The sequence below is a fragment of the Cervus canadensis genome, chromosome 19 (genome assembly GCF_019320065.1).
Source record: "Cervus canadensis isolate Bull #8, Minnesota chromosome 19, ASM1932006v1, whole genome shotgun sequence".
Classification (NCBI taxonomy): domain Eukaryota; kingdom Metazoa; phylum Chordata; class Mammalia; order Artiodactyla; family Cervidae; genus Cervus; species Cervus canadensis.
Genome location: NC_057404.1, coordinates 35356021 through 35363972, shown reverse-complemented (window position 1 = coordinate 35363972; position 7952 = coordinate 35356021).

Genomic DNA, 7952 nt, shown 5'->3' with positions numbered 1-7952 from the left:
CACAGCAAGATCCTCTATGACCCACCTCCCAGAATATTGGAAATAAAAGCAAAAACTAAACAAATGGTACCTAATGAAACTTAAAAGCTTTTGCACTACAAAGGAAACTATAAGTAAGGTGAAAAGACAGCCCTCAGATTGGGAGAAAATAATAGCAAATGAAGAAACAGACAAAGGATTAATCTCAAAAATATACAAGCAACTCCTGAAGCTCAATTCCAGAAAAATAAATGACCAATCAAAAAATGGGCCAAAGAACTAAACAGACATTTCTCCAAAGAAGACATACAGATGGCTAACAAACACATGAAAAGATGCTCAACATCACTCATTATCAGAGAAATGCAAATCAAAACCACAATGAGTACCATTACATGCCAGTCAGGATGGCTGCTATCCAAAAGTCTACAAGCATAAATGCGGAGAGGTGTGGAGAAAAGGGACCCTCTTACACTGTTGGTGGGAAATGCAAGACTAGTAACAAGCCACTATGGAAAACAGTGTGGAGATTCCTAAAAAAACTGGAAATAGAACTGCCATATGACCCAGCAATACCACTTCTGGGCATACACACTGAGGAAACCAGATCTGAAAGAGACACGTGCACCCCAATGTTCATCGCAGCACTGTTTATAATAGCCAGGACATGGAAGCAACCTAGATGCCCATCAGCAGATGAATGGATAAGGAAGCTGTGGTACATATACACCATGGAATATTACTCAGCCATCAAAAAGAATTCATTTGAACCAGTCCTAATGAGATGATGAAGCTGGAGCCCATTATACAGAGTGAAGTAAGCCAGAAAGATAAAGAACATTACAGCATACTAACACATATATATGGAATTTAGAAAGATGGTAACGATAACCCTATATGCAAAACAGAAAAAGAGACACAGAAATACAGAACAGACTTTTGAACTCTGTGGGAGAATGTGAGGGTGGGATATTTCAAAAGAACAGCATGTATACTATCTATGGTGAAACAGATCACCAGCCCAGGTGGGATGCATGAGACAAGTGCTCGGGCCTGGTGCACTGGGAAGACCCAGAGGAATCGGGTGGAGAGGGAGATGGGAGGGGGGATCGGGATGGGGAATAAGTGTAAATCTATGGCTGATTCATATCAATGTATGACAAAACCCACTGAAATGTGTGAAGTAATTAGCCTCCAACTAATAAAAAAAAAAAAAAAAAAAAAAAAAAAAGAAATAAAAGGCATCCAGATTGGAAGGAAGAAATAAAACTATTTTCAATTGGTATGATCTTCCATATGTAGAAAATTCTAATGTATCCATTAAAAACAAAACTATTAAAACTAATAAGTTCAACAAGGTTTCAGGGAATAAGATCAATATACAACAGCCATTTGTATTTCCATATACTAACAGTGAACAATCCAAAATGATACCAGGAAAATTATTGCATTTACTCTAGTATAAAAAACAAACAAACAAGGTTTAGAAGCAAATTTAACAAAATAAGCACATGATTTGGACCCTGAAAACTACAAATCACTGTTGAAAGCATTAATAACCTAAATAAATGGGAAGTCACCCATGTTTATAAACTGGATGGTTTACAGTGTTAAGAGGGCTTCCCTGGTGGCTCAGAGAGTAAATAATCTGTCCAGGTTCATTGTTAAGATGAAAACATTTACTAAGTTCATCTACAGATTCAGCACAGTATCTATCAAACTCCTGCCTAATTTTTTTCAGAAATTAAAATAACAATCCTTAAAACTTGTTAAGGAAGTTTAAAGGATGCACACTAGCCAAAACAAACTTGAAAGAGAGAGAAAAAGTTGACAAGTCATACTTTCTGATTTCCAAACTTTCTACAAAGCCACAGAAATCAAGACAATGCGGACCTGGCACAGAGTAAACACATTCATCAGTGGATCAAAACTGCAAATACAGAAATAAACTCTCAGGTTTATGGTCAACTGATTCCTGACACAGGATGACCACTCAGTGTCGAGTGAAAATCATTCAGCAAATGGTGCTAGAACCACTGAACAGCTATACAGAAAAGAATGATGGATTTCTTCCTCATATCATGAACAATAATTAACTCCCAATGAATTATAGGACTATTAATAAATGTAAGAGATAAAAAAATTGAGTTTGAAAAAACAGGCATAAATTTTTAATTTTTTATGTAAAAGCAGTCTTCATAGATATAAAACCAAAATAACAAGCAACAAAAACAGATAAACTAACCTTCATTAAAGTGAGTATTTGAAGTGTCTAAAGACACCATCAACAAAGTGAAAAGACAATGTCTAGAGTGGGAGAAAATATTATGTAAATTATGTAGCTGATAAGGACTCAGACCTGGAAATATAAATAAACATTATAATTGGATAATTAAAGGTCACACATACCAATTAAAAATGGATAAAGGTTTTGAATACGCATTTATCCAAAGATGCAAAAATGACCAGTAATAACATTAAAAGATGCTCAACACCATCAGTCATTACAGAAATGAAAATTAAAACCGTAAAGAGAAATCATTTCTCACCCACAAGGAAGGCTATAATAATTCTGTAAGAACAGACAATAATAAGTGTTGATGGGTATATGGAAGGCTTGATTCATCATATCTTGCTGGTGGGAATGCAAAGTTGTGGAGTTATTTTGGAAAGTTTCCTAGCAGTCCCTAAATATGTTAAGCATAGAGTTACCATACAGCATAGCAATTCCACTCCCAGATACGTTCCCAAGGAAAATGAAAGCATAAGTCCATGTAGAAATTTGCACATAAATGTCCAGCATTATTCATTGCAAGCAGAAAGTGAAACAAACCAAATATCCATCAACTAAAAAAATAATAAATTTGGTATTATGTTAATATTATTTAATTAATTAAAAATTAAATATTTAATAAAACATTAAAATACTTATCATCAAAATAATAATATATTTGGTATTTATTGTCTATCAACACAACAGAATATTATTTGGTAATATAAAGAAATAAAATATAGACAAATGCCAAAGCATGCATGACAAATGCCACAGCATACACACATACATATGATTCCATTTATATGAAATGTCTATGATTGGCAAATATGTAGAGAAAAAAACAGACAGAAGCTTGAGGAACAGGAAGATTAGGCAGTGACTGCTGAGGAGTACAGGGTTTCCTTTTCAGGTGATAAAAATGTCCTAAAATTAGATTGTGGGGATGGTTGCACAACTCTCTGAATAAACTAAAAATTTATGTACACTCTATAATGGTGAATTATGTTTCAATAGAGATGTTAAAATAAAATCCAATATGGAAAAAAATGAATAGTCTGAAATTTTACATTACTTGCAAACTAAAAAATTAGCCTGCCACAGTCTCAAGAATGCTGGCAGAAGATACAGGCTTCCTGGGTCAGAGACAAAGGACTTTATTATTCACAATGCAGAAAACAGCAGGAGCATCATCATATTTGTCTTAATTCTTCTTGCCCCTGAATTCCATGAGGTGACATAGAAGTACCTAGATGGGTATCTGCAAATGTGAACTGCATTACATGAGTGGAATACTGAGCTCAGGAAAACTGAAATTTCTACAACAGGCATTAAACCTGGCTGCTCTGCCCTTTGCTCTAGAGAAACATTATCTCCACCTCCAAAGTCTGTAAGAAAACGTGCCCTTTGTTGTGGAGGGAGACACTGTGTATAGATTTCAAGGCTTTTTGCTGTAAAAACATGCATGAAAAGATAGTCCAAAACAAACGGCAATCAGTGCCTTATTTTCAAGACATGAAGAAAATGAGAGATCCATGGAAAATTGTTCCTAAGTGGACAGTAATTCAAGAACTCTCCATGCCAAGAGACAAAGTTAAAAACTGAATCTGGAGAGAGACCCAAAGCAAAATCCAAGATAGTCTTTATATTTTCATTAAGCAGATACATAAGACAGATGAACAGCTGAATTAAAGGCAAGCTGTAGTGAGGAATTGTGAAAGTCAACAGAGAAGGAAAAAAGAGTATGGAGTAGATAACATGGAGCAGCTCAGGATTATCGAGTTGGTTGTTATTCTTCAGAACATCTGCTCTGTTATTTGCACAGGGTAGTGTATGGCTTTCAAAAATTTTGTGCAGTGGTCTAACTAGTTACTCAGGCTGAAGCCACTCCTCTCCTAGTTCTAAAATAAATCTCTAATTCTATCACTCCATCATAAAGTTCAAATTTCTTATTAACCCTTGAGGGCCTTCCTTATTCAACGGGACATCTTCCTATAATAAACCCAGCTCTTTGTATCTTCAGCTCACCACTTACCGATTCATGAAATTTATACATTGAGTGTCAAATTTACTTTTCATAATTGGCAATATTTTCTCATCTTTCACATCCACTGCCTTCCCGGGAGGCCTAATTAACATTCAACTAAAAAGTAGAGATCACAAAACCAGAAATCAGTTAAAAGGAATTCCAGTGCTCCACTTTATATGAACGTACATTCTGGGCCAGTATGCCAACTAGTTACACTGTCGAAACAAAATATTGAGGACCAATAAGGTAAGGTAGAGGGGGAAGGAGCAGAATAGTTACCTCCCTTTATCTCTGTTTTCTGCCCTTATCCACAAATTACAAGTGTTTTTGTTTGTTTGCTTTTTCAGCATTTCTATAGGTACTGTATAGTATTGTAAGACCAGTCTGCCTCATTTTAGCGATCATTCCTGGTTTTCTCCTCCATCTACACTGAAGGCCTAACTCAATTTATCATAGGCCTGATTCCTGTTAATCTAATAGCTTCACTTCCTTTAAATTACAGCCTAAAGGCTCCTTTTCAAAAATCTAATGATTAAGTCCCCATCCAACTAAATGATTTTTTAGTGAGTGGCTTAATTCCATCTTCATGAGAGGAAAAGGAAATTTTGAATACAGCAAATCTGAAGAAATTGGCCATAATCAATGAAAGGAACCAACAAGATTGTTTTATTCCATTTTATTAAATTCTATTCCTACATATTCTTTGGGAGTAATTTGGATCTCTTTCATAGTATTGACACACCAGGGAAGATATTCTTCACTTACTATGAGCCAAAAAGTTGAAGGTTGTTTAAATTCTTAAGGGTATTTCTAACCAAGTCTTATTTCCTATTTCACCATGTCCCACATGTTGAATATTTCATTCCCATTGAATATGTGTTAGAAATGAGACTACAATAAACACTCTCACCACTATGAGAAATTTTTTATCTCATGGGCAGTCACTATGCATTGCAATTAAGTTCTAATACACAAAGGCAGCAGAGTTTAAAATATCATTTCCCAATCTCCCATGCAGTTAGGAATCTGGATATTATATAGGTACTGCTCTTTAGATCACATATGTGAGATTTAATTCAAATTAACAAGAGGATAGAGGCAGGATATAACATCTATGTTTTGTTGGCATGGATTATGATTAGAAGTTTGAGGTTCTTGAATCAGTTGGGGCTCTCTGATTCAGCAAGGAGCTTATAATATCATCAGCTTCAAGCTGAAGGATTGGAGAAATAAAGGTAGAAAGGCTCTGATGCAGAAAAGTTTGGTGGAACCTTCTGTTTCTAAGTTAATGTGGCAGAAGAAGTTGCCAATTTAGTGGCTTAGTTCTGTTACATGGTTTTGAAAGTGATTCAGGGAATTATCACAACACTACTAAGTTCTTGCCTGGTACTATGAAAAATCGTGGGCAGCTTTTAGTTAGTGGGAGAATAACTGAGGGAAATAAAAGCATTTTTTAAAATCAATTGTAATTACACAAGTTTCATAATGTACAGAAGTTTCAGAATAAAAAAAACAGACAAAATAATCCTACATAGTTCCAATACTTTGGCCACCTAATATGAAGAACTGACTCACTGGAAATGACCACAATTCTGGGAAAGATTGAAGGCGGGAGGAGAAGGGGACGGCAGAGGATAAGATGATTGGAGGGCATCACCAACTCCATGGACATGAGTTTGAGCAAGCTCTGGGAGTTGGTGATGGACAGGGAAGCCTGGCATGCTGTGGTCCATGGGGTCACAAAGAGTCAGACACAAATGAGCGACTGAACTGAGTGTCATCAAATAAAACACCATTGTTAAAAATTTAGAACATTTTCTCTGGTCTACTCAAAAGTTTCTGTTTTATAGCTATGATTAAATTGTAGAAACTATTTTATAAGCCCTCTTTTCCATAAAACAGTAAGAAATTCTCATGTCATTTAAGCTCTTCAAAAATTATATTTATTTGCCATGTAATATTTTATAAAAAGGAATACTTTCCAATGAGTATTTACATTAAGTAGAGCAATTATCCAAAAGACTTTCATTTGAAGCACCTCTTACTCTTCCCCATGGAAATGGAACAAATTACTTGGTTCATTCTCACATTCATTCATATATTCATGGCTTCAGTCAAGAGATATGTTTTGAGGATCTGTACAACAACAAGAACAATTTCAAGTGTTAGGGACAGAGTAGCAGAAAAAACAGAAAAGAATTTCTAGTCTCATGTTGCTGGCATTTGGGTAAGATTTAAGGGTAGTTTAGCAAAAAAGTGTACAAAATAAATAAGTAGAAAATTGTAGGTTAGATGATGCCAAGTGCTAAAACAAAAAAATAATTCCAGTTAAGGGGACAGGGGATCCCAGGAATTACAGTTTCAGATAAGGCAGCTCTTATTTCCTGTTATTTGGTTCCAAATTGGGAAAGGAGTAAATCAAGGCTGTATATTGTCACCCTGCTTATTTAATTTATATGCAGAGTACATCATGTGAAATCCTGGGCTGGATGAAGCACAAGCTGGGATCAAGATTGCCAGGAGAAATAGCAACAAGATATGCAGATGATACCACCCTTATGGCAGAGCAAAGAGGAACTGAAGAGCCTCCTGATGAAGGTGAATGAGGAGAGTGAAAAACTTGGCTTAAAACTCAATATTCAAAAAATGAAGATCATGGCATCCAGTCCCATCACTTCATGGAATCCAGTCCCATCACTTCATGGAAAATAGATGGGGAAATAATGGAAATGATGACAGACTTTATTTTCTTGGGCTTCAAAATCACTGCAGATGGTGATTGCAGCCATGAAAATAAAAGGCACTTGCTCCTTAGAAGAAACGCTATGAAAAACCTAGACAGTATATTTATTATTTATTTATTTATTTTTAATTACCAACTTTCTTTTTTTTTCATTTTATTCTTTTTTTTTTTTTTTTTAGTTGGAGGCTAATTACTTCACAACATTTCAGTGGGTTTTGTCATACATTGATATGAATCAGCCATGGATTTACACGTATTCCCCATCCGGATCCCCGCTCCCACCTCCCTCTCCACCCGATTCCTCTGGGTCTTCCCAGTGCACCAGGCCAGAGCACTTGTCTCATGCATCCCACCTGGGCTGGTGATCTGTTTCACCATAGATAGTATACATGCTGTTCTTTTGAAATATCCCACTCTCACATTCTCCCACAGAGTTCAAAAGTCTGTTCTGTATTTCTGTGTCTCTTTTTCTGTTTTGCATATAGGGTTATCGTTACCATCTTTCTAAATTCCATATATATGTGTTAGTATGCTGTAATGTTCTTTATCTTTCTGGCTTACTTCACTCTGTATAAGGGCTCCAAGCTTCATCCATCTCAATTAGAACTGGTTTCAAATGAATTCTTTTTAACGGCTGAGTAATATTCCTTACCAAAGCTTCCTTAATACCATATCATGCTTGATGGGCATCTAGGTTGCTTCCATGTCCTGGCTATTATAAACAGTGCTGCGATGAACATTGGGGTACACGTGTCTCTTTCAGATCTGGTTTCCTCAGTGTTTATGCCCAGAAGTGGGATTGCTGGGTCATATGGCAGTTCTATTTCCAGTTTTTTAAGGAATCTCCACACTGTTCTCCATAGCAGCTGTACTAGTTTGCATTCCCACCAACAGTGTAAGAGGGTTCCCTTTTCTCCACACCCTCTCCA